Source organism: Hirundo rustica, chromosome 3, assembly GCF_015227805.2.
Source record: "Hirundo rustica isolate bHirRus1 chromosome 3, bHirRus1.pri.v3, whole genome shotgun sequence".
Taxonomy (NCBI): Eukaryota; Metazoa; Chordata; class Aves; order Passeriformes; family Hirundinidae; genus Hirundo; species Hirundo rustica.
In genome coordinates this window covers 69271381-69299104 of record NC_053452.1, presented here as the reverse complement: position 1 = coordinate 69299104, position 27724 = coordinate 69271381, and the positions used below count along the sequence as shown (strand labels likewise).

General features: G+C 41.6%; 1 protein-coding gene across 4 annotated transcripts in view; it reads right to left on the bottom strand.

Moving 5' to 3' along the window:
* The window catches only part of FYN (FYN proto-oncogene, Src family tyrosine kinase), a 139753-nt gene that overhangs the window by 88833 nt on the left and 23196 nt on the right, over positions 1-27724 (bottom strand). The window contains exon 1 of one of the 4 annotated variants that reach the window (XM_040057424.2): positions 5878-6005. The exons of the other annotated variants lie outside the window; for them this stretch is intronic. The gene's annotated coding sequence lies outside the window, so the exon portion shown is untranslated. Of the gene's footprint in view, positions 1-5877; positions 6006-27724 lie in introns of those variants that run through there. 4 annotated transcript variants of the gene reach the window in all.

Below are 27724 nucleotides of genomic sequence, written 5' to 3'. Positions count from 1 at the left end.
TTGAGACAACAAATGGAGTGCTTAGATATGAATTTCAACTGTATGGTGCAGATAGCACAGGGCATTTATTAAGAGACTGTATGCGAGAATAATCTGTTGATCTCAGAGTGAAGACAGAGGGAACTGAGAGATGGACAGGTTTTGGCCTGGCTGAGGGACAATGATGTTGTCCATGGCAACAGCAGTGTGAAATAATGGGGAGAGCTGCAGGTGTAGGGAGGAAGGGAGGTATCAATGGATATCTGTTTAGTCAAGCTGAATGAGACTTGATGGCTTGGTATCCACAAAGAAGTGAAAAAAGACTGACTGAGGTTATAGCTTGGATGAGGGGAGAAAGAAGTAGTTTTATGTTCCAGTCTTAACAACCTTATATATCTATGTATCTATGACTCTGGTGATTATATATATATATATATATGTGTGTGTGTGTGTGTGTAAATACACATTTGTATAAACACATATTTGCATAAATACATGTAATAGTTCTAAATAGCTCTGTATGCAAAGGAGAGATAAAGCTGTAGTCAGAATAGGACAAGAGAAAGAACACAGCCCTGTACTCCCTGATAAAAACCAGAACAGGAAAAAGACCTTTCTCCTTATTTTTTTGGTAATATTGGTAACAAAGCATGTAGTAGCAAAATTTTTGCCTGCCAACCCTCTAGAAAGTTTAAGCAGTCAAAAAAAAAAAAAAAAAATTAGCACCAGGACTGCGTCATGCAGCTCAACAATTCCTTCCACATTCGGAAGGCAGGTGTCCCATGCACACACACTGCCACACACCTCAGAGGATGTGTGAACAGCTACTGGCCCTGTCAGCAGTGGCTTATCTGATACAACACCCCTTACAGCACAGGAGAGGCGTATTTTGGTTCAATGATGGATGTGTGTGTAGCCATGTGTCAAATCTGCCAGCATGCTGAGTGCTGGAAACAAATGGCACTTTCAGAGCTGCGCATCTGGGTCACTGCCTGCTCTCGCTGTGCCTGTGAGGACTGTGGGGAAGAACAGTGGAGCAGGGAGAAGCAGGCTGAAGATTTGAGGAGCTGTGCTTGCAGGTATTATCTAGGCCACTGTTTGTGAACAGGACACCCTCACCCTGGAGGGTGTCTTTTGCAATGAGGTGACACTGGTTTATTTTCTTTCTACTCTCAGTTTTGCAGGTGTAACAAGAATAATAAACCCACATTCAGTGTCCCTCCCACCTCACAATTAAAACAGACTGTAAATGACTAAGAAATAACACAGAGAAAGTACTCACAGGCTCCGAATTTTAGTGCTGTAACTAGTTTGGACCTGTGCATTTAGGAAATGTCACATTTGATTTTGACCTAGAATCAAGTTCACTCTGCCTCGCTGAAACACAAGACGCACCATTCATGCGGTGCCTGGAGCGCAGCCTCCAGCTGCAGAATGTGGGTTACCAGAAGCAGGAGACATCTGAGAAGGAGCATTCAGAGCAGCACGTGTGCCACTTTCAGCTGTGAACACATTTGATTATGAACCCTACAAAACGTATGAATGGTACAGGCTGATGGTACAATCCCTGGAAGTATATATCCATAACCATTCTATGGAAAAAAAGAGGGATGCATGCCTGAGAGCCACAAAGAGACTTTCTTTTTTTCCTTTTTCTTTTGAATGTGCAAGCCAGCTAATTAATTTCCCTGCCAAAAAACCATTTGCACAATCTGGGTGCTGCTGCAAGGGCCAGTTGTGAAGATTTCAACAGTAAACACCATCAGCAGCAGCTAATCAATAGTCATATTTTAAACCCAAACTGTACGTGATAAAAACATCAGGTTCCTTTCCCTTGCGTATGCTTTTACATCAAATTGCAAATTATCAATAGAATCTGGGACCACAACGGTCCCACAAAGCCATTGGCACTGCAGCTGCACAGTCTGTGCAGAAACGCTACCTGGCATGTCAAAGTGCCCTGCTCACCACGCACTGCTGTTTTCACCTTGGATAACAACCGGTGTACTTGCTCTGCTTCCCCTCCCCACACGTGCCCATCCACTGCTTACTGCTCTTCCAACCCACCCACACAGACAGAGAGCTACGAGTACTTAGAAGCACCTCCTGCATGGAAGGGTATCAAAGAATGGGATCTGTATTTGACCTTGTCATACACGTGTATGGGGAGTTAAAACAGCGGTCTCCACAAGCGGTCTCCCTTTAACAACCGTCTCCCTTTTTTAAAAAAAAGAGGACAAAAAGTAAGAGAGAGCATGGTTCCTCATAAACACGTGTGTCTTATCATCTGCCTGAACACCAAAGCACTTCCCCTTTCTGGACGGACACCTCTGGGTCACATCTTTCAACCCTATGGAAATTTCAACAGCTCATCGGCTTCCATTTCATGTGAAGAGGGGGAAGGGATGTGGACTGAGCATCAGATAGTCAAATGCAGATATGGATTTAAATGGAGACTGAAAATCTTCTCCCAAAGAGAGGGCTTCCAGTACCAGGACTATGTAAAAGGAAGAAAATAAAAAAGCTGCAGAGTGACACATGCTTATCATACAGCTGGGATCATTTATGTCCATAGAGTTTTCACTGCATGAGCAGTAAGAGAAGACATTTTCCTCTGAGACAAGTTCTTCCTCAGTCTAGGATTCACAGTGGAGCAATTACTTAAGCTTCCTAAAAGCCCTGCAAAGCTTTCAAAGCTTGCAGTAGCTACAGCTTCAGTGACCCAGACTCACTGCAAGCATTAGTAGAGAACAGAGCAGTAGGAAACATTGCAGCTAATTGAAGGTTTAAAAACCGATGTGCATGGACTTCAGCAAGTCCTGCCCTACTTAAAAAGGTCCAGCGGTCCTTTTGGTATTAGTGATGTAAAAAATGAACACTGTAACAGGCCTGCTTAGGAAGGCTGACTCCTTTACTCCATCGACAGAACAGCGCTGTCCTGCAAGTGTCAGGCTTGCCTCTCGTTTTGTGGGGGGAAGCATCAGCACGTGCAAAGTAACAAGGGTACACAAAGCATTTTGTAGGCTTGGAATAAAACCCTGTTTGTAGGATTCACAGAGAGAATTTATGTTAACAGAGCAAACTATTTATAGCAACTTACCATAGAAATGAACTGCCTCTTGGTTCTTGTCCCCATGAAACACAGCTTTTTAGCCAGAGAAACCCTCTCTTTACTCCAGAAGCGTGGGTGAAGGGGGGCACGGGGAAAGGGAAGCTACTCTCTGACATACACCCTGCTGGCCCCAGTTATACTGGAGATAAGGTCTTCCTGTGTTGTGGCACAAAAGGGGACTGATGGCCTGAGCCCAGTGCAGTCACAGAACCCTTCCCCAGCCCCCTCAGCCGTACAGCGGCGCTGAGAGAGCTGCCTGTGCCTCGGCCCATTGCCCAGAGCTCTGAGCTGTGCCTATCCTTGCTCATGGACTCCAGGATCAAGGAGGACTGCTCTTTCCCAGGTCCCTCAAGCCCTGCATGTTTAATTACAGGCTCTTAGGCAACATTAATCCGAGTATACCTAAGGAAGATTACAGTTCCTTGAAAGAGCACAGGGATAAATCAGGAGGAAAAGAACACTGTCCCTCTCCAGTCAGCCCTACAGAACACCCCAAACCAGGGCAAATTGTACATATCCTCACATTTCAGACACTTTCTGAAATAAAGGTATACATACTTTAATTCTGATCACACACAGCCAGCCAGCTAGAAATTCGCATTCCTGCATACACACCTCATCACGTTAGCAAAATCATTACACGAAGTCTCACCTATTTGTTACAAAAGACCCAGATCCACAGTCCGCTTACTATGCAAGCTTAATTAATTATTTCTGCCAGTTTGCTCAGACAAGAAGCTGAGCAAACTGCAGGCACGACTGCACCCTCAGCAAGTTTGCTGACACCAGGCTGTGTGGTGCTGTTGACATGCTGGAGGGAAGGAGCATCATCCAGAGGGACCTTAGGAGGTTTGGGAGGTGGGACTGTGCAAACTTTCTGACATTCTACAAGGCCAAGTGCAATCAGGGTCAGGGCAATCCCAAAGACAAATCCCGCATAAAAATGCCTGATGGAAAGTGGATTGAGAGTGGTCCTGAGGAGAAGGACCTGACAATGTTTGTGGATGAGAAGCTCAATGTGACCTGGCACTGTGTGCTCACAGCCCAGAAAGCCAGCTATGTCCTGGGCTGCATCCAAAGCAGCAGAGCCAGGGAGGAGATTCTGCCCCTCTGCTCTTGCTCTTGTGAGACTCCACCTGGAGTGCTGCATCCAGCTCTAGGGCCTCAGACACTGGAAGGATGCAGACCTTTTGGAGTGAGTCCAGGGGAGATAATGAAGATGGATCAGAGGGCTGGAGCACCTCTCCTATGTATGTAGGCTGAGAAAGTTGGGATGGTTCAGCCTGGAGAAGAGAATCTCCAGGGAGACCTTATAGCATCTTCCAGTACCAAAATGGGGCTGCAAGAGAGATGGTGAGGGACTTTGTACGAAGGAATGTAGTGATAGGACAAGGGGGAATGGCTTTAAACTGAGAGTAGGTTTAAATGAGATACAAGGAAGAAATCCTTTACTCAGAGGTGAGGAGGCACTGGAACAGGTTGCCCAGAGAAGTTGTGGATGCCACATCCCAGGAAGTGTTGAAGATCAGGTTGGATGTGGCTCTGAGCAATATGATCTCGTGGAAGGTGTCCCTGCCTTTGACAGGTTGGTTGGAACTAAATGGTCTTTAAGGTCCCTTCCAACCCAAACCATTCTATGAATCTATTAAAAACAAAAACCTGTTTTGGGAAAAAAAAAAAAAAAAAAAAAAAAAAAAAAGGCACGAAATGGAGCAGATATGCTGTTTTAAAGTACAAAAAATAGTAGATGAAAAAATCAGAAACTAAAACATGCACATGAAGACAAATCCTTAATTTCTTTGAAGTACTTACATAAATAAGATGCAATTGATTTCTATATCCCTGTCAGTAAGGGTTCTGTTGTTGGGCTTTTATATCTCAAGATCAGTGATATCTGGCCAATAAACTGGACCACGGTGTTCAGAGATTACAGTTTAGACTGACTTAGTAAAGAAGAAAATAATGAAAAAGGTATTTTTGACCTGCAAAGTTCTTATATTTTGGCAAAAGCATTATTTCAGACTAAAATAACCTCACTTTTCCCAGTTGAGACGCTACACATCCTCACTGTCCCCTGCCCTTTGCAAACTTGAGAGAGAGCACAGGCTCTCACTGCATACTTTTGTCACTAAGTCTCATGCGTCAACAACTCTGCAATAAAACATCTCATAAATGGTTCCCTCACACTGCTTCCTTTCAGTATCTCATGCTGACACTCTTTATTGGTTTATAAAAAGGCATATCTTAAATCAAATGATTGTACCAATAATCTTAAATTAGACTAATGGGAACTCTGAACTGAAAATAAAGCTCTAAAAGCTATAGGGTATACATATATCATGAGACTTTATTAAACTATAAATCTGTTGATTACCATCTTATTTTGTAAAGACAGAATTATCTTAAGCCAATTTGTTGCCCAACATAATAGCATTTGGTGTCTATAATGAAAATTAGATTATATCAGGCTAAGTTTGTTTATAATTTTAGATTAATAGAATTAGACACAGTAAAGTGTTCACATAGATGAAATAATGAAATGCAATACGTTTTCCTTTCATTTCCATTTGGTATTCTCTGAATATTTGCTTCACAGTACCAGAAATATTGTTTGAAAAGAGAAAATTCTCCTGTATTTCACAAAGAGTTTGATTAAGCTGATACATGACATCATGCATTGAAAAGGTGTACTTCCAAAAGAAATCAAAAGTGCTGATGAAAATAAACCCTGAGCTGTTCCCTATCCCTTAGATGCAGAGGCTGTTCTGCTGCAATTCTCCATTTACCTCAGTTCAACTGATTTTCCTGTTGGTTACATTGCACTGGTCACTGAATCTTTGAGACACAGGGGTTTGATACCAATCACTCCAAAATGTTTTGGTTTAAATGATGAAACAGTGATGGGTGGAGCAACACAGGAGAGCACGTGTGAGCAGGAACTTCAGAGGTTGGCTCTGTCACCCCAGAAGTCCTGTCTTGAACCACAGCCTGGAGGAAGAAGCAGAGAGCACACAAAGTTTTTACACCCTTGCACTCAATGGAAGTAGAAAGGTACACACACTAAAATGTAAGCTAAAATGTAAGCGATATTTTCTTGTGCTGACAACTCTGAGTCCTTCAGACTCACAGGTCACTGATTCAGAGACTTTGCACCAACTTATTTATTGATGACTGACCAAATGACGAACCTCTGCACGAAAAATATTGTGCAAGCTTCTACGTGGTCATTTCACCACCCTCATCTTCCTTCACAGCAATATCTGTGCAATATGGTTGTGTTTCCTAGCTCTTGGTCATGGTGGCACTCGGCTTCCTTTGGGAGGAAATGAATGACACTTGCTCTGCTTCAAGCCATGTTTTTTACATATGGGCTGTTTGGGAGGACTGTGAGGACATGAAGTGATGGTGATGTGCAGCCAAAGTTGCTTTTAAGCTTTTGCTCTGCCCTGCTCAGCCCTTCCTTGATGATTCAGTTTCTTTGCAGTGGCTGGAAGTCAACTGCAAAATAAGAAAGTTTTCATTCTGGCAACTGTTATTTTTAATTCTCTCTGTCCAGTGTCAATAGGCAAGGAAGGAAAGAGACGGGAAGGGAAAGGAGATCCCCCATACTTCAGTTATTTATTCAGATTTGCTGCAAATATTCAGAGGTCTCAATTGTCCTGTTACCCGGACGCTAAATAGCAGTAGTGACGCACTCCAAGAAAGTATCCCCCAAGCCTACTCTGAACAACAAAAATAACTTCTGCCAGCACCAACTGTCATATGTCAAAACTCAACGCTATTCTTGGAGCAGATGCAGGCTTGGGAATTTTTCTTTCTTTCTTCATTTTTTTTTTTTAAGCAAAGTGATCTCAAACCAGTCCAACCAACACATGTGATGCGTGTGATGGTTTTGGCAGCCGCTAATTTTCTAAATGATAATTACTGGCAGTTTATCAGCCTTAACAGTTTGAGACAGGCAGTTTGACAATGTTAGCGGACGCTGCTGAACCAAAATACAGTTCCCACGGGCTCTCTCACACACTTTTTCCTTCCTGCTGGTTGAAAAATTTCAAGTGTTCAGCTATGATCTGGCAAATCCTTACCCTGCACTGGTCCTCAGAGCACTGCTGGCAGGGCTCTATTAAATCTCCACAGCATACACCATTAAAAAAAGAAATTATTTTTTTACAATGTATTAATTGTACCCCCTCTGACACATGACTGCAAATAGCTCTGGCAAACAACTGCACCTCAATGAATAAAAAGTTTGTTTGACCAAAGAGGAATTGGAGTTGCTTGGCACTGAAGATGAATGCAGCAAAGCTCCAGCTGACACATATTGCACAGACAGTCCTATCTGGTCTCCTGTACTTATCCTTATATACAACACACAGCAAAACCTTGCTTGAAGCTCTGGAATTAAAAGATCAAGATTTCGGGGCAGACTGAGGTATTAGCCTCTTCAGATTCTGAATTTACCTTATGAGCCCTTTGCCAGTGAAGTGACTTCACAAATGAACTTTTACAAGTTCTATTTTTGCCTCTAGCAGAAGCATAATTTTTATTAAACACATATTACTGGAATACTAGCAAGAAAAAAAAATAGCTTTATACTTTTTTTTTTTCCTTTTAAATCCTGAAAGCTGATTTTCCATGTTGCATTAGAAAGCTGTAACTCTATACTTTAGACTTGGGCAAGTTGAGGAAGTTAAATCATAGGTACTAAATCTCTGGAATGTCAGAGTGCCATGCCCACTTTCAGCCAAACCTTCAGTGCTCTGCAAAGCCCACTTCGTGCCATTAGGTGTCTACACAGTGCAGTCATCAGCAATGTGTGGCTTTCCCCTCTTGCAGGTTTTTACATCCTCTGTCCTATAGAATTTATAAAGATAATCTCTCTGGGCCAACAATTTCAAGGGCTTAGCAACAGAGAAGAAATGTACTTTTTGTCATCATTCTGCATCCAGAACTCACCACTCTCACCGACAGGGATTTTATGTTGACCCTAGGAGGACTAGGAGTCAAGGACTCCTAGTGTGGAAGCTTTGCATTGTTCCTCTCAACCTTCTAATTTTCAATGGGAAAATTCCCACTCATTTCTACAGGAGCATGTGCCTTCAGACAGGGGAAAAAAAAAAACAGAAAGCATGTACAACTGCTTCCTACTGTCAATAAAATGTAAGTTCCTTTTCAGGGAGCAGTAGAATCCACCCCAACTGTTGCATTCACAAAATCACAAGTATTCTCCCCTAACATAAAATATGACACCTTAGTGAAAATATATTGCAGAACTTTGGAAAGATAAAAGGGACAAATAAACCACTTAACCTTTTTGTTTGAAAAACCTCAGATAGGAACTGGAACCTTTCATTTAAACTTTACACTACCATAGTGGCCTGAATCCCAAGGCAAAGCAAACACCTGAAAGAGAAAGAAAAAGAGCCCCAAACCCTGAACATAGGCAACCCTCTGAATATTGGAAAAGCAAACCCAGGTGCTTCTCCAGATGACCCCCTTCATTCCCTCTCTGCCAGGGAGCTGCTCTCCAGCTCTGAAGCCAGAGAACACCCCTAGCAGGTCCACACCCAGCAGCAGAATACCCCTTCCCTATCAGCACCACTGCTCAGAGCATGGCTGAGGTATGAGATGAAAGCAGAACCTGCGGCCCCATGCACACACCCCTGGGGCAGGGCCCAAAGCTTTCATCAGGGACTGCAGACAGTCTGAGCTTTCAGCCTCAGCCTCTTATGCCCACCTGACAGTTCCTTTCAGAGGGCAGAGACTCATTTTCTGGAGGGTGCTTAGAAAAAGTATGCAAAGCATCATCTTTGTCTAGTTACAAAACCCCATACTGTGGGAGGTAGGTTGATAGCAGATCAAATGTTCATACCTGTGTAGGAACCTCAGAAGAAATCCTAAACTGTGGAGAAAGTAGTGTGGGGCAAAGACTTACTTCCTTCTGCCTAATAGTGGTGGAAGGAAGTCCTTTACAGAAGGTGAAAGAAATGTAATTTCAGTGTACCTCAATGCCAGGCGATGCTGCCCAGTCACTGGAGGAAATTTTCAGTGAAGAAAGTAAGAAGTGGGTATAAGGAAGATGTTATCTCCACAAAAAAAAATCCCCCACCAACGCTCCTCCCTCTCACAGTGACACAAGCAGCTTGGCACTGGTAGTATCTGCTCTACAATCTGCACAATGGCCTCCTGGTGGGGAGCAGGGCAGGGCGGCAGCAAACCTGAAAACCAAAAGGTCAAAAATGTACATGGGTTCAAATTCTGGAAACACCAAAGTGAGTCTCTGCTTTGGGAAATGGGGGGGATGTTCTACAGAGCACCTCCATGGCTGCACACCTCGTAGGCAAGACACCAGAGTCTTAGGATATCTGTGTGCACGTGCCCTGAACAGTCATAAGGCAGAACCTCACCCAGACTCTGCTCAGGCAGTATGGGGAGACAGAGCCCCACAGGCTCGTACAAGAGCTGTGATAAGCAATTGTCTGAAGATAAAGCATCGTCTGCTTCGTGCCGCCATTTTCTTCCAGCTAAGTACTTATTCCTGCTATGAAGCCAATACTCACTTCTTCAGAAGAGTAAGTGATTTCTGAGGAGGAAGCAACTGGCAAATCCCTCTGGACTACATCCCTCTGGTGGGGTGAATGCTGATGCACGCTGTGTCAGCTGCAAGCCCCCTGTACAAACATGAGTGATCAGTGCTAGCAGCGGCTCCTCACCTTATTTCTCTGCAGAGGCAGGTGACTGCACAAGGGTTTGAGAGGAAGCCTGTGTTGTTATGGAGGCAGACCCTGGTTTCACTTTCTGTTCCGTTCTCCAGGCTTCTGGGCAATAACTAGGGAGAACTTCACAATGGGGTAGTAAAAAGCAGTCTAACAATTTTGTTGCTTCCCTTTCACTTGTGCACCCTTTTCTCTCGTCTCCTTTCACACGGAAAGATGGTTACTGGCTTTCTCAGCTGTGACAAATTATGAAGATGATCATGGTGACTGTTGTTAAAAGATTTAGGAAAAATCCTAAAAATGGTATTTAGGAAACTGGCTTCTAAATTCTATTCAATATAAGTTTAAATCCTTAAGGATCACCTTGACTTTAGCTTTACAACTTCAACAAGGTAGCCAACAACATTTTGATTAATCACCTGTTCCTTCAACTTTGCTTTTTGAATTCCATGAAGAAGAGCACGACAAAATAACTAGAACATGCTTCTTATTTAAATAGATTAAGAGAATGTCAGTGGTATGTGCAAGCAACTGATCATGAAGGATTTAAAATATTTTGCACTGATATTTCTGAAAGCAATCTGCATTAGAAACACCCACCCAAACAGCTAAACACAACTGCAAGCAGCCATTAGATACATACATGCATGCATACAAGCTTTCTTTAACTGTAATCTGATTTACATGGGTGACCACACAACTCTCAGATTGTGAAACATCTGTATCAGTCTGATTTCTCTTTCCCTTTAAGCTTATCTCCTTGCAGCTCTCTGTGGCTGTGATTACTCGTGTGCTTGGGAGAGGAAGATAATTTGGTAACAACAATGTAGCAGCAAGGTCAGTGGATGCATTTATTTGCCTCTGTGGTCACTCTCCATGTTCCTCAATGCGCCCAAAAAGAACATCCTCTGGCTTCATCATGGTCAGTGGAGCATACGAAGCAAAGTCAGGTCGTACTTGAATAGGCTTCTGTAACCAGTGTGGATGGCAACTCATTAAACAATCCCCCACCCACTTTAGGGTAGGGAATTCAGGTGCCAGAGGTGGGAACTGCAGGTATTAGTGAACTTTCTGAGAAAAAAAAGAGGTAAGTTTTCTTCCTGGCATGGTCTTACAAACGGACCAACATTTCTCCAGGAGAAAAAGGGAGCAGTGAGGAACAAAATCCAGTCCCCTCACAGAGGCAACGTGCTATCTGAGATGCCTACTGCCAATTTCCCCAGCAGTGCGTTCACAGCGGAGAAAGAGGGAGAATAACCCAAGGCTCACCAAGGACACACAATTTCAGCAAGAGAATGCTCTCCTACCTGTAATTCAGTGAATTGGGCCAGATGTCTCATGAAAGAAAAGATCTTCCAGTTTCAAAATCTTTACTGTAGTGCTGTTTCATGGGAGATTTTTATTGACACCAAAATACCCCTGGAAGTGCCTAAACATCTTATTGATCCTAACAGAAGAGTGTCCCAAAAAGAAAAATACTCCACTGAGTACCCGAAGAATCTACTGGTGAAGGTCCCAAAACCAAGACTGCAAAAGGGCAAATAATTAAGGATTTCATATGTGTCCTTTTCCTCATCTGTACATGAGATAATAAAATCTCAAGGCTTCAGTGAGCAGAATTAAAAATACAACAACCCCTAAACTATCCACTCTATATATCCTGGGAAAACAGCTCTTGCAAAATTTAAAATTGCTGGTCTAATGCTTCTTCAGAACCTCAAATGGAAAAATTATGAGTATCTCCTAATAAAAGCACACGTGAAAAAGTAGGACTCTACTCCAAGCTAGCAAAGTATAGTCAGTCTACAAAGCACTTCAAGTTGTATGCAAATCAGGAGTTGAACATTATACAAAATAGTTCTAATAGACTAAAAGAATTATGCTATCTAAATGGCAATTACTTTTTTTTTTTTTTTTTAGTGATTAGTTGTCCCAAACATACAACTTGGCATTTGAATGAGGCTGGATTTTTCCAGGCAGTTTTCTCAAATAGTTCCAAAAAGCACTTTGTTACAACTTTGGGCCCCAGAAAGAGTTAAGAGGTTAAAATCATGTGCATCCTTATTTCTTAGAAAGAACAGGGAGAGGTAGTTGGAGAAGAATGAAATCTTAAATGCCCATTTGAATATCCCATGAGACACACATTAGCACAGTCAGGATAAGAACCTAATTAGCTCTCAGATTAATCACACACTGTATGTGTCCCCAACAATGCCCAAGCTGGCAAGCCTTGCCATGCAGATCTCAAGGATGGGACAGTGATGCAGGGCATTCCACACCAAACAAACACCTTCCTTCACACCTGAGCAGGAGATTCTTGAACAGCACCAGGAAAAGCACAACTGTGAAGAAGGAAAGCCAGAGATATGAAGCAATTACTTCTTTTTCCTCAAGGCCACATGATTCTCAAGATAGCTACTGTTATTGCACCATCAAGACACACAGGAGGTTAATGGCAGCTACCTCCCTTCACGCTTACTAGTGAGAACTGTTCCACAGAAACAGATAATCTTTATTATTTATTCACCAGTTTCCATTTACATTTGAAAAATCAGTAGGCAGTATTAACTCCTACCTGCAGACCTGTCTTCAGACAGCTCTGTCGGTAAACAGTCACCTCATTCTCTCCAGCAATTAAATTATTTTCTAATAGGAAATTAGGAAACAGCTCTCATTTCCATCATCTCTTGCTCTGCAGTAACTCCAGAAGAAGACAGATATAAAATTAATTCAGATATTGACCACGTGCCATGAGCTCAGAGCTTTCATTCCATGGCCTCCTCTTCGCCTCTACGCGCTTCCACATCCAGCAGGACATGCAGTGGCCGTGACCCGCCCACCCGCGGTCCCGCGGCGCAGGATGCGCAGGATGGCAGCTCTACGGAAACGAGCTCTGACGCGCTTCTCGATTTCTTCGGTGGAGTGAACGCCAGTGATTGCAGCGGAACACCCGCGCACGGTTTGCACAGCAGACGTTACAACACAAGCCCGCTGCAGGACTTTCTGCAGGAAGTAAGTAATCTGCAACTGGAAAGTCACACGCCTCTGTCTGAAATAGTGCTACGGTTATGCCAGTGGGTAGCCAAGAGGCAATTCTGCACAAGCAACGCCGTGGGGGAAGGAGACAGGCCAGTGCTCGGAAGGGGTGACAGAGTGACACCTCAGAGACCATCTCCCACTTGCGCACAGGGCGCTTACAGCAAATGCCACCACACAGGAAGGAGCGTCTTTAAGCACGAGGCAGCATTACCCAGAATATTACTATTTCAACACACCAGCTGGACTTCACAGGACCAAACATACCAATGGCAGCTTCAACTTATCAGTTGATATAGGCCCATGAAAAAACACGCTCACTATCAGTTCTACTAAATTATGTGATGGCATATTATTATTTTCAGGTAAAGATAAGACCTGTAACATCTCTGTGTCCAGCATTCACCTAGGAAGTAACACAAGATACTAAGCAACTCCACATTCACCAGAAATTGGTTAATTATTAAGAGACTCATGTAATACTAGCTGCAGTCATTTATTTTCAAGTTGGAAAATACACAGGGAATCTTCTTATAAGTAAGTTTTTGATGCTTTTGTTTGTTGCTGATGGTTTTTTTTAAACTTTGTTTATCAGACATCTCTTAGTCTCTATGAAACTTTTATTGTACTTAATAGCAGATGAGTAAATGAAAAAGTGCATCATGATTGCATGCTTTAAGGAAAGAATGTGTCAACATCAGAGCAAAGAACAGTGGCAAAACTGGACTGGCTTTATATTTGCTTCCTTTGTGCTAGCTCCAAATGAGGGTAGAAAACAGGAGCCCTGCAGAATCTTCTCTGGCTTTTAATTAATGCAGGAATAAAAATGGAACACGATCCAAGGGGGGAAAAAAACCCCGACCACCTGTACTTCTTTTGGATTATAGAAGGCACACAACGTGAGAAAAATGCTAATTCTTGATAAACATAAATGACAGTTGAGCTTACAGAGACCTTTAATCCCCCACAGCCCCTGGTGCAGACCACAGTGAGCCAGGGTCTGCCCCTGCAGCCCATGGAGCTCCATGGTGTAGCAGAGATCCACCGGAAACCCCCACACCAGGGCAGGTGGAAACCCAAGGAAGGCTGTGACACGGTGGAAGGTTTGCTGGCAGGACTTGTGACCCTGTGGGAGACCCATGCTGGAGCAGTCCATGCCACAGGGGCTGCACCCTACGGGAAGGGACTCACACCGGAGTGGTTCATGAACTGCAGCCCGTAGGAAGGATGCACTTCAGACAAGTTTGTGGAGAAAGGACTGTCTCTCCTGTGGGAGGGATGCCACACTGAAGCAGGTGAGGAGTATGAAGAGGAGCCCTCCCCCTCTGAGGAGAAAGGAGTAGCAAAAACAGTGTGCAATGAACTGACTGTATCCCCCATTCTCCATCCTCCTTGCATTGCTGGGGCAAGGAGGTAGAGAAAATTAGGAGCAAAGTTGAGCCTGGAATGAAGGAAGGGCGGGGGGGTATGGGAAAGAAGGTATTTTATTATTTAGCTTTATTGCTCATTATACAACTCTCATTTGACTGGTAACATTAAACTAACTTTCCCTGACTGCTTTGGCTGTGGTAGTACCTATCACAAGTGATCTCACCCTGTCTTTATTTTGCCCCATGGATGTTTCATTATATTCTTTGTCCCCTGTCCAGCTGAGGAGTGATAGAGTGGCTTGGTGGGTACCTGGCATCCAGCCAGGATCAACCCACCCCAGCTCATTAATTCATCAATAACTTTAGGTCTGTCAGAAAGAAGTATAGAGCTGTGATTCTGCATGGTTTATCTAACTGAAAGAATTAGGTCTCTGAAGTATTGCTTTCATTGAAAAGACCTTCCTGACTTGGCAATCCGAGGTATTTGGAGACTGTGTCAGTAATTCAAATACACAAATCAGGCCATTTCCTTCCTTGTACCAGCTGTCCAAAAGGTTTTGTGAAAGGGATACTCACTTTTTACAAAAACATCCAATAAGATAGAGCAGACAGACAGAAATACAGGTATTTCGTACAGGGTGCAAGCATGAGAGAGAAACAAGAAGGAAAGAAGACAGAAGCAGACAGGTTTGAGAGAGCTCTCCAAAGAAAGCCAGTAAAGCTGGTTTTTATAGCATATAGAAAAAGTTATTTCCCTCCTTTGGTTTGCATTACAGCAGCACAGTAAAGCCTGACCTGAGATGATGAATGCCCTTGTCAGATTGCCTAGATAACACATAGATATTAAAAATAATATCTTTAAAAAATCAGATTAATTCAGCAAGTGAAGGAGAAGTAGTACTCCTCAGGCCTCAGACACACTGAATTCACAACCTCAATTCAGTCAGGATGAAGGCAGCACTTTCACATGAGAAAGGAGAGATGCAGAAGCAAGAGTCACATTCACTGAGCCAAAATGAGGGGACTCAGGTGGCTGCCTCAAGAGCGATGCTTTGGGCTTCAGAAGAGTTACATCAGGCACCTCTGATGCAACTTAGGTTACCTTAGGTGATGTAACTTATTTATGGGCTCTTAAGTGAGATTAGAAGTCCAGGAGAAAGGAAATAGATACTTTTCAAAACTAACATGATTCAGAGATTTCTTAGTGAAAAATCACTTCACCATCACTTTGCCAAATTAACCAGAACAGGAACTAAAAGCACAAACAGCAGCAGTGCAATTTCTGGAATTAGAAATCAAGACTTGCCTGGCTCTCAGGCCTTAAAGTCTTAATTTAAACAACTTCAGGCAGAATATTTTGTGTATTTCTCCTAGGAACCATTATGATTAAGTCAGTAACTATAGGAAAGCAGATAATGAAATCTTTATGTATTATGTAGGCACACAAAGAGGAATTTCTTGGAAATAAATCTCAAACTTTGAAACAATAAGTATGAGAAATTATGCCAAAGGTACAGCACAAGTTGATCTTGACTGAGGTAATTTCTATTTGTCTTGATCCATAAGCAAAAAAGATGTTCAATGGAGCAGATGCTTTTGACAGAATTCCTCACTGGGATGCATAATGGGGCAAACCCAAAAAGAAGCTGTGGCTGAAGAAAGCACAAGCCCAGCAGGTTTTTCATGGTGCTGCATTCTCCTGATGGACCAGGACCAGGCTGGCCAGGCATGGGGTCCCAGTCCCAGATGTGCTTACTGCTATGCTGAGGTTTCTGAAGCTCATGATGTGGAGCAGGACAGGGCTCCTGCTGTGGAAAGAACCTCAGGCATGAAAACTGGTGAGCCAGAGACCTAATCAGTTAACACTGACATTCTTCAGTGTGCAGAGAACAAGCTGCAAACCAGGTAAAATTTCTGATCACTTTGTGGGCAGGACCACCAGCTCAGCATAAAAATTACTGTTTCAGGTTGCCTTACTAGTGGTATTCAATCTGCGGTCATCAGCTTATCCCTCTCCTGATACTAACCTTCTCCAAAGTGCTAATGGGGAAAAAAAATATTCCCAGGGTATTACACGATTTGTGTGTGCATGCAAAGCTCTTCCTTTGGCCATCAAAGATGCCTATCAGGTTATTAACTTTGCTTTTGAGGCTACATAAAATACCTCAACATTCAAACTGATGCACCTTCTTTGTACAGCTTTAGTTTGGTGCATCAACAAAGTGAAAAGTTCTATTTGACAAGCACTGCCGTGCCAAGCTCTCACAAATCAAGCAGCATTGCAGGAATGACTAATGAATAAATCTTAAAAAAAAAAAAAAAAAAAAGGAAGGTAAAAGGATGTTTACAGATTTCCACAGAGATGTGGTCTATTATGAAGCTATAACTTCCTATCTATTGAGTGTTTACTAGAAAGGCGCAGTATTAAGATAAAGTCTTTTGTGGACAGGAAACGATCCAAGAAAAATTATACAGCAATTCACCATTAAAATGGGAGGAAACACTTTAAATGCTAAATAACTAAAAGCTTACATGGTACTAGAATACTATTTAAAAATTAGGAGTAAAGATTTCTCTTAGACATGTACTTCATCAAAACCTTATATGAGATTTTATCCAGCCCTCTTTTACTTGATCAGACAGCTATAGATTCCAAGGGTAGTTTGACAGATTAACAACTGTAGGATTAGATAGATGTTTAATTAAACACAAAACCACATTGTGTGATAGGTATATTTGAAAAGTCTAGTCAGTTTAAGTATGATTGGTATCTATAGATATATCCGCACTTTAAAAAACCCCCAACTTACAACCCCATACATGAACAGAGAACCCACAGGAAATAATATGCAGAACTATTTCAACCCTAGGCTCACATCTAATGGTCTACTTTCTTCCCTCATGTATAATTTCATGAAGTTGCTTTATTACAAACAGGCAACACTAAGCTTGGGGAAGAAAGATGTAATCCATCAAGATTATATATATAAAAATTTCAATATCTGTTTCACAAAGATCAGCCTAATCTACATTTTTTTGACTGCAGAATGATACAGTACATGTGGCAATTTTAATCTAAATTCCACAGGAAAGGCACTTCCCATCTGCAGCTGAGCTCTCAGTGCACACCCAAAAGCTTCATTCAAAATCTGCTCTTCAGCAGCCAGCACTAGCACTGCACATGTAGCCATGCGACCAGCAAACAAAGAGCTGCTAACTAGTCACGATAAAGAGAAACCAGCGCATGAAAGGGACTGAAAATGGTTCCATGCAGCCAATGGCATCCTGCTTTTAGAGGAGTACTTTGAAAGAGTACTCACAGAAGGGTCTTTCTGCCAAAGAATTGCACTGTCAATGACTGGTTCCAATCCCACTGATTAGGGTCTTTCCTTTAACTTCAGCAAGTCCCTATCAAACTCCAGATTTTTTTTATTAAAATAGGCTGACAAACAATCGAGGCTCATCTTACAGCTGAGGCTGGCAGTTTATCACCCTGCAACAAGCAGTGCTGTGAGAAAAGCTCCATTTAGGCAGGGGAGCACCAAATTGTCACAGGTGGACACAGAATCACAGAATAGAGTCGGAAGGGGCCTCCGGGGATTATCTAGTCCACTCGCCTTCCCAAGGCAGGGTCACCTAGAGCAGGTGACACAAGAATGTGTCCAGGATGGTTTCGAAGTTTTCCAGAGAGGGAGAGCCCATGACCTTGCTGGGGAGCCTGTTCCAGTGCTCTGCCACCCTCAGTGTAAAGAAGCTCTTCCTTGTGTTGAAGTAAAGCTTCTTGCATTTTAGTTTATGGCTGCTACATTTGAGGCAGTTGTTAATGGTATTTTAATTTTTGGCTGTGATATGTTCATATAAACTTACATTCATTACATGAGCAAGCATCACGTATTACACAACAAGCATATATTTTTGGCAAATTATGAAACTGAAAAACAATTTTTAAATACATTAGCAAAATTATTTTTCATTAGCAGTCATTTGACAGGGCATCAGAATATTTTGGGGAAGGAAAAAAAATAAAAGGAAGTGGTTAATTCTTGCTTCCATCCTTGCTTTATCACTCCAGAGCAAAGTGGTGGGGTTTTTTTGGCTTCTTTACCACAACAAAGCTGGGATTCCTCTATGCCTTCACCAAGATACATGTCTTGACACATTAACAAGGAGTTAAAGTTGTGTTATCTGTTTAAAAGTAATTTAAAAAAATAAGGTTTGATTTTAGATTACTGACATGGTAAAACAGCAAAAACTAAACCAAGTCAAGTATCCAGTTACTTTTGGGTTATTTTAAAGTAGTCTCAAAGATACACATCACCAGAAAACAATGGCAGCTCAACTGAACGATTTAATCCTGAATGTGCATATTGTAAATGATGATAGACGAAGGTTTATCTAGGAACTTCAAATGTCATGGCCATTTGGAATGGAACTGAACACATCTACAAAGACAACTACAGTCTCTCCCAGATTAATCAGGACACATTGTTTACTATGAGGGAAGACAATGGCCTTCTTCAAAACAACCTTCTGTCCTAAAATGCAGATTGCACTAACATGACTACAAGGTAAGTGTTTAATACAGAGTTTTGTGTAGATGTAGACAATCTGTGTAGCTCAAATTTCATGAGCCTTGGGCCAGAAGTCCCACGTTCTGGTCCCAAATGCTAAAGAATAGCTTGTGGCAGCTTATGAACTTCTAGTAGAAGGTGTATATTAGTGTTAGCTATCCACAAGCATACTTTTATCCTGTGTTATAACTGCAGGAGAGCCCAGAGTTACTCCAGACAAAGGGCTGAGAATTTATACAGCAGTTGCTGCTCAGAAACCCACAAGCTGCAAGTATACACCCCAACTTATTCCATACTTCTTGTTTTCTCTTAACACCTCATTTCTCTTAAGTAGCTACAGCTCCCCACTTTAATGGATGCAATACTAAATAAAGATCATGCTGGAATTACCTTTAAAAACTCTTTGCAAGCAATTTTTCTTCTTGCATTCATGAACTGATGGCAAATATCTTCTAAGTTAATTTCCCTGTTGGAAGCAACCAAAAGGATGAAACTGTACTCATTAGAATACACAGAAAGAAAGCAATAATCTAAAGCTCCATGCATGCTTATCAGAAAACTTTGAATTGCTCTTCATCTCACTGGTCAAATTTAGAAAGAAAATTATATTGACTCATTATAATTCAGATCACAAACCAACCATTTAAAAGTACTTTAAAAATGAGGTTAAAGAGTTATACAGATGATACTTAAACTAAAAAGGGAAACTGAATTAAAAAAAAAAATTACCAAAGGTTTTAATTAAATGGCTGAAGTGTTAATTTCTAGAGTAAAACAGAAAAACAGCTGGAAACATTAATAAACATACTACTAAATTAAAATTTACATGTCAACAACATAAAGGCAATCTCCAGTGCAGTTCTCCCCCCAAAAGGAACCAATCAAATTCATCCACTAAAAAACCTGCTATACACAACATTTGTTGTACGTAAAAAACACGATTGCTTATGCCCTGCAAAAATGGGGCAATCTAAGAGTCATTTTGTCAAAGGAAACGTCCCTGAAGTGCACAGAATCATAAAATATGCCAAGTTGGAAAGGATCATCATGTCCAAGTTGTGGCATTTCACATGTGAGCAGCCGCAGCTTAGGTCGCAGAAGGTCAAGGTTGCATTCTCAGGCTTAGAGAGAAGACTAGAAAAGCAAACCAAAACAGTGAACTACTAGAGGTCAGACTCAAAAGAAACCCTTCTGGCCTGTGTAGCGAAATCTCATCAACCCCCCAGAAGACATTATTATGCCTCCATTGACTGGTGAAGAAGTGAACAAAACTTGAATTTGATTTGGACAAACCTAGCTCTGATTAGTGCTGCTGAAACACACACAATAAATTGCCAAATTGCTTCAGTAGCCAAGATGACTCTGGCTTTCTTACAGCTGCCAGTGACAGATGTAGTGAAAGCAGAGACCTTCAGCAAACACTTGAGTTTGGTAAAAAAACCCATTGTTTCCCTTTTATCAGAGCCATACAAATTTGGTCTGAAGAGATTCACAGGAGGATAGAAGAAGCTGATGCTGACACAAAGGTGCTGACTGGAAAGAATACTGGAAGCTGAGCTCCCCATCTTGCTGCTCAATGTCCTAATGTGAATCACTACATAAAAGGAATTAATCCCGACAAAGAGGCCAACACTTACTGGAATTAAGCTTTTCATTTTGTATCCCAGGACTTGAGAGTCCTGAGGAATCTCAAAAAAATACAGACTGATAAAACCAGGATGCTGAGCAAAGCCTTACACAAAAACTGGGGCAAGGACTGGGGAGCACTTTCTCCAACATCTGGCTGCACACTAGAGAGCCACATCTCTAGTTCACAAACTAGTCAGTGTTGCACAAGCGCTTCCCTTCACAGCTACAGAGTTTCATCTCCAAATCCACCCTGATACTCCAAGGTCCACCAGCAGTTTGCACCTTGCCGATAGCAAGGCGAGCTTCCCCTCTATACCAATACACCAATCCAAGCTCACTACACTATGTAACCACAAATGCTGGCTCCACAACTTCTGAGATTTAAGGCTACTGACAGAAGAGAAGCAGCAGGGGCTCATTCACCCATCTGTTTTATTGTGGCTGCCTCAGCTTCACTCAGGGCTGTCAAGTCAGAGGACCGCAGGCTTTCTCCCCCATTCAAGCTCTTCATAGCTTCTGCGGAGGACAAAGACGAGAAGAAATCTCTTCTGTGGCTCTGGGCACATGCCTCAGCACCCACTGAGCCAAGCCATAACCACTCGCCTCATTTTAACAGGCTGAAAATCAAAGAGCCAAGCCCAAGGCAAAAGCCTTACAGCACTGAGGAGTGCATTAGCAAGCACATCACTAGAACATCTCTAACAATTAGAAGTGTCAGAACACAGATTTAATTTATGCACCACACATACTACAAAACTGAGTGAAGAAAAATTCTGAAGTAAGCTGCCTGAGGCAACATAGTTATTGTAATACTGTTTTCTGTATTATAAACCATAATTATTACTTGTTTATAAAAAGTTTTAGGCGGTAGCTTCACAGAAAATTTTCTTTTGGAAAGGGAAATTCTGGCAGTTTTGACCTGATTTTGCCGTTTATGTGATGGCTGCAACACTGAACATCCTGATGAAAGGAATCTCTGCTGAAGCCTATACTCTCTCATTTCTTCTTCTTAGAGCTTATGCTGCAGCACTTCAGAGAGCTCCAAGACATCACTGTGTCTCTACCCTATGAGACACAGTACAGATACAGCTGCTTCTTGGGATTTCAAAAATAATTAAAGTCACAAGACAACAAAGGAAGGATGGAAGAAAGAAAAACGTGAAGGAGGCAACACGAGCCTCTTGCAAACAAATACATGCACATTCAAGTCTGTTAAAAGGTTTACCTTTTACCATGTAATATGTTATCTTTTCTACCAGACTAATTTGACAGAATTACCTCAGAGCATTTTTATTCCAAGAAAGCAATGTGGTCAAAGTTTATTGAAATATAGCAAATTTGTAACAAAATGGATGTACTCCCAGAATTTAAAACCTTCCTATGCTTTTAAAAATTGTGACAGAGATAAAATCTGATTTAATTAAAAACAACCACGTCTTTCCTGAAAATAGATGTATATTTGACAGGATTAAGTTTTAGCTGTTCATGATTAGTGGCAGTTCAGAAGCTTCTTAGAGTTACACACTGAGGAAAATTCTGCCAAACAAAAACACAGCAGCAGACCTAACCAGATAAAAAGGAAGGGAAGGCAGATTACTTCACTGTAGGAGGGGCTGCCGTGACTTCCTGAAAGTCTAAAAGTGCCTGTGTTCCCTGTGCAGGAGCCAAAGAGGGCTCAGATGGAGAGGTCTCACCCACTCAGCCATTCCAGCAGGAGTTAGGAAGTGCTCTGAACCTGATACACACAGATGTGTCGGGGGAACGGTCACAGGTGTGGAAATGAAGTATCACACAGCCCACTGCAGCTCTCTTGTTGTCCATTTCTGAATCCCATGGACAATAAATGCATCCGATAAAGGCTGAGGTTGCTTCTCCCCCAGTGCCCCAGTTCTCCGCAAGGAGGTGAGCTCCAGGAGCTCTGTATGCTCCTTGTTACTCAGGTCCTGGAGAGCTGCAGCCAGGCAATGGCATTTCAGACAATGAAACACTGAAAGGGAAACCCACAAACAGTCTTCTTTCCCCCACAGCACACTTAGAAGACCAAAAAACCACTTCTTACAGGAATTGCCTTATATTTCCTGTAAGAAAGCTGAGAGAAGTATGACAGGTGATTGTCACCACCTTCCAGTCCGCTCCCCCAAAGCACAGTTACTTCTAGAGCGCTTAAGCAGAGACAAACAGAAAGCAACAATGGTAGTTAGGTTGCAGACAGAATAATTCCTGCAAATACATCACCCTAATGATTAAATATAGTAACATAAACTTGTAATACTTATGGATGAAATACATAACTTATCACCACTTTAGTCTAGAGCATTTGCAGTTCACAAAGTGAGGGAAATGCTCATGAAGTGAAAGTAGTTTGTCATTTTATCAACAGCTCTCAAACCTCCAAAAATACTTCTTAACTACATCCAGAAAAATTACAGACCACATCCACGTTTGCCTTGTGATTACTTGAAAGCTAAATAAATCTTCTCTTTGAAGTGGAAATGAAGGTTTTTGAAGGTTTTACTGAGTTTTTGGCCACAGATTTTATATATAAAAGCAACGATTTAAAACTTATTATATCCCAACCAGGACAATTTTTGGAAGCACTCTACTTACTTCTTGGATGGGTTTATATTTGACTCAATCACAGTAATTCCTCAGCTCTCACAATACTGAGAATTAGTCAGGAAAACAAAGAAAATTACAGATATTTCCATTTACAGTTGGCTAGTCTGCAGTTTGGTGATCTTTGCAACCAGGAACAGGAGAAATCATTCTCTTTTTGATATCACAAGGCAGAAGCAATTAGAAACAGCCTCAAATTACATGATTCTCTTCTCCTGATTTCATATACTCTTATCTTAAGCCTTTAGATCACCCTCAAGTCCCTACCCTGAAAAACTAAAACTACACTTATAGCTCACATCCCACCTTTGCCATTGGAGACTTCGCTAACTACACATATACCCTGCAGCTTTTTTTTTGAAAAATTATTTCAGGACTACAACAATCCCAAAGAAACACCAAGGCTGAGGTTAACATCCCCTATAGAAAACCCTGCGTGAAGAGATGGTGCTTGATAACATCTGCAGAACCATCTGGGCAGCTTTGTTGCTGTTGAAGTCAAGGTGGGCATCTCTGAATATTGCAGACCCTCAAGGAACACAAACTCAGGAAGAAGACCTGTTATAGAAATTAAGCCAAAATACAAAGAATAAGTTTTACTTTAAATTAGTAGTCTGCACAGTCAGACTTGATAGCTGGACTCCGAGCAACCCAATCTAGGTGAAGACGTCCCCACTCATTGCAGGGGTTGGACTAGGTGACATTTAAAGGACCCTTCCAACCCAAACTATTCTATAGCTCTGGGAGAAATCAGTGAGTCAGGAATGTAGGTCCATTCCTCTGTATCTGCTACACGCACCTAGCCTTGCTTCACTGTTGCCAATGGTGTTAGAAGGGCTATTAAATATCAGGAGTAAGATTTTATTACAGTCTAATTACAAAGGAGGTAAGAGAAGAGTCATTGTCTACTCTGTCTCACGTGGTATTAAAAACATTTCCCAAAGCAACAGGATCTGGTTAAGTCAAAATGAGCTACTAGACTTGTTGGGCCACAGGTATGACCTAGGCGTAGCAATTCTGCCTTTTGTTTAATGAAGGGGGAAAAAAAAAAAAAAAAAAAGCTGTGTGATGATTCCAGCAGAAATGGAAGAAATGGACCAAGTGGAATTCTGACATGCAAATTTAAAATCCCAAATCTTAATGGAAAAAAGCAGCAATTTACTTTTGGAGGTACCTGTAACTTCCCCACACATTGCACTTCATTGCTTAGGAAACCTTTGCATCTGTGGACCTTTTGTGCTGAAGTTGTATGCCCTGAGTTCAGGCTGAGTGTTCTGAGAAGCTGCAGCCAAAACAACCCAGTCACTTCCAAGAATGTAGCTGGGCAAAAAAGGAACCTTTTATTCTCAGAACACAGGGCATTGAAGCTTGTCCCAGCATAAATTCTTTTCACTCCCCAACTTGTGAGTACTTGAACTTGGAATTCCAAAGCGGCTCTTCCACAGTGTTTTATCCACGCGTTTGTGTAAGTCAGGTGAAATAAAAACATCATCCTGACCATTCTTTTGCAAAATCATCCTGTTTAAAATTAGATATAAGGGAATGGATAGCCAGTCTGCTAAATCAAGGACTTAACACTTCTCATTCATTTGATAAGCACAAGTTTCAACAGTGCTTACTCGTACAAAATGATGGTGTAGGGATGTTTGATACTTACATTTCACAGACGTAACTAAGTTCAACCAAAGCCTATTGAAGACTTATCAGATGAAGGCTGAAGAAATATATACTTGTGGGAGATGAGAGAATATTTAAACTGTTATTGTGGCTCATATAATTTTCTTGAGAAAATTTTATTTCTAGCCATCAGAGATATGAAGTCTGTATATAAAATATACTGTGTGCTGCAGCAACTTCTTTTCCATTCAAAAAGGCTGATTCTCATTTTAAAAAAAGCAAATTAAACTGCAATCTCAGCTCAGCATTAATAGGAACAGCAAATACAGTACCCTAAGATAGAGTGCCTATAACATACATAACTTATCTGTACAGAACAAGCTGCCAGAGCAGTTACATCTTTAGCAAACCAAACTCAATATAAAAAGGATTTACTTGCATGCAAGAACATTTGCAGTCTCTGTGCAGTTTTACTTTGAATAGATTTAACATTTAACTAGTTCAACCACATTAATCCTTGAGCTCCAGACACCTGGAAAAGTATTCATCATTCTTCATTTAAAACTGAAAATGACATTTGTAGCAACAAAAGGTGGAATTTCAAAGAACTGTATGCAAATTTTAAAACATCAGTATCTAAATAAATATGAAAACCTCCCAACTTTCTCAAACAAAAAATTAGCAAGATTCATAGCAAAGCTATGCTTTCCTCATTTATATCAGAATAAGTTTTAAGCTATAAAAGCAAGAACTTGGACCAGTTTTTTCTCAGATAGTAAAGGCCATCACTTTTGAAGTATCCCAATTGCAAAAGCTAAATTGCAGCAATAATGAAGAAATACTCCAATCAGAAGGACCTCTAGACTGAAATTTTAAATGAGAAACCAACTCAGTGCAGTTACTGATAATGCAAGTTAATTAAGAGCTTTTTTTGAACATTTGTCCTATTTCCTCACTGTGATTTCCAGGTTTGCTAAAGAGTTTCCTATGGTGCTGCACGTCATGCTCCAGGGTACAGCAATAGCTGCCTTTTATGCAATGCCTTTATTTTATACTTTGAATTTTACAGTTTATCTTGAGATAAAGGCATAAAGAAGCAGATTAAAGGAAAGTATGTTTTACTGCCATTATGCTGCTTTCCTACTGGAGAATGACAGATGGGTGTTTGTACAGCTAAATCCATCTCTGGCTGTCTCCCGTTCCCTGACGCTATCCACTGCCCCTTCCCCTCTGCTGCCTTCCAAAAAACCCCTCCAAAATGCAAAACCCTAATGCCTCCATGTGTTAATCCAAGAAAGAAAAAGACCATGAAGCAACTGAGAACAAACATGAGAGCCTACACCAGTACAACCCCCAGTCCAAGATAGCTAAAACTATGGAAGATTGTTTTGACATTTTGGCATGGACACGTATGGATCAACAGGCAGAGAAGTTGCCATGTTTTCCTACCCTGAGTAATAGCTAAAATGCCACAGCATCTGGCCCACAGCTTTGGTTCAGGGAAGAAGATTGCTCTTCACCTTAATAGCTTTGGGTAACTTTGTCCCCACTTACAGGGGGAACTTGCACAACAGCTCCACCATCACTGTGGCAAGAAAATTTCCGTGGAAGTCAAAGCTTCCTCTTCCCTTCGGACAGATGTGAGAGATGATCCTGCCTTCTGCAGTGGGGTCTGATTTTTCAAAATTAGCTCATCCATTGGTTTATGAAACACTGTGTTTAATCAGATTCCCTGCCCCTATAAGCCACAACCCCAGAAAAATCAAACTTCTCTCCTGTTCCCTGGAGAGCTGCTGTCCTGTGGATGGGTGGAAAAAGGATACTGTCTCCTGCTCCACATGCAGAGATTCCCACCCCTCTCCAGTAGAAAGCACTTCATCCACCTGTCATTCTCTTTAATTACTCATCTTGGAAAACTACAACAGCTTGAGCAAGTCTCATCTGACTTGTGGGTTTGAACTTCGATATTTGTTTACTGTCCAAATCTCTTTCCTCACACTTCAACAAAGCACCTTTCTCTTTCTTCTTCCTTTTTGTTTTTAAATTTTACTCTGCCAGGCAGACATCAAAAAAAACCCCTTGTACAGCAACTTTACAGTACCACATTCAATTTGCATTTTCCAAATAAAAATTTTTATCCTTTCTCCCACCAGTTGAGACTTCTGCTGCCAACTGTCGTAGCTCTCTTAATCAAGCATATTTGTCAATGAATTTGCAATTACAATGTATGTGCTTGATAAAGCAAAGATACATGTAGAAATAAACTGCCAAACACTTTCACAAATTAAACAAGACATTCATCTGCCTCTTGCTTCCCTCTCCCCAGTTCAATCCTTCTCCAAGGCCTGGTATTCTCCTTCTGTCTGCAGCCACCTCCATGCCTGCTGTTCTGCCCTCAGCTTGACTCAGCATTCCTACATTTCAGCATCTTTACCTTTGTCTCACCAGCCTTATGCTTAGACTGGGACAATGCAAAAACCATTATACCACTTTTTAGTAATAACCCAAGTAAAACAAAAATGTTCAACCTGCCACATTCTAAGCAAAAGCACTTTCTGAAATGCCAAAATGCACATGGCCTGTATTTTATAATAACACAGCCAAGCAGCTTTCTGGTCAATGAATACAAAGCACTTGTAGATTTTTAAAAAACCCCTTCATTTAACTTCTTGGATTCAACCCACTCCTATGACGTATACAGGACTGTGGGATTTTGCTCATTTCATAGCTATGTTGTTTGCTTTAGCTTTACTGTTTCTGCCTTCTGTAGATGCTCTCCTGTCCTGGCCATATTTTCTACATTCACTATCTCCACCCTTGAACCTTTCCCCAACCTTTATTAAAAAAAAAAAAACAAACTCCCCAAACCAACAGACCGACAAAGCCCCACCCAAATTCTCTTTCTCACCTCACCCATGTTCCGACAGATGCCCGCTCAAACTCCCAGGCTTGTTTGTGACCTGCTGCCTGCACGCTCTGCCTCAGAGCCCTTCCAGGCAGCTCTGCCCCCAGCAGCTCCCTGTAACAGGCACTGGAGAAACAAAAAAACAAACACCCCAGCACAAAAAAGCCAGCCCC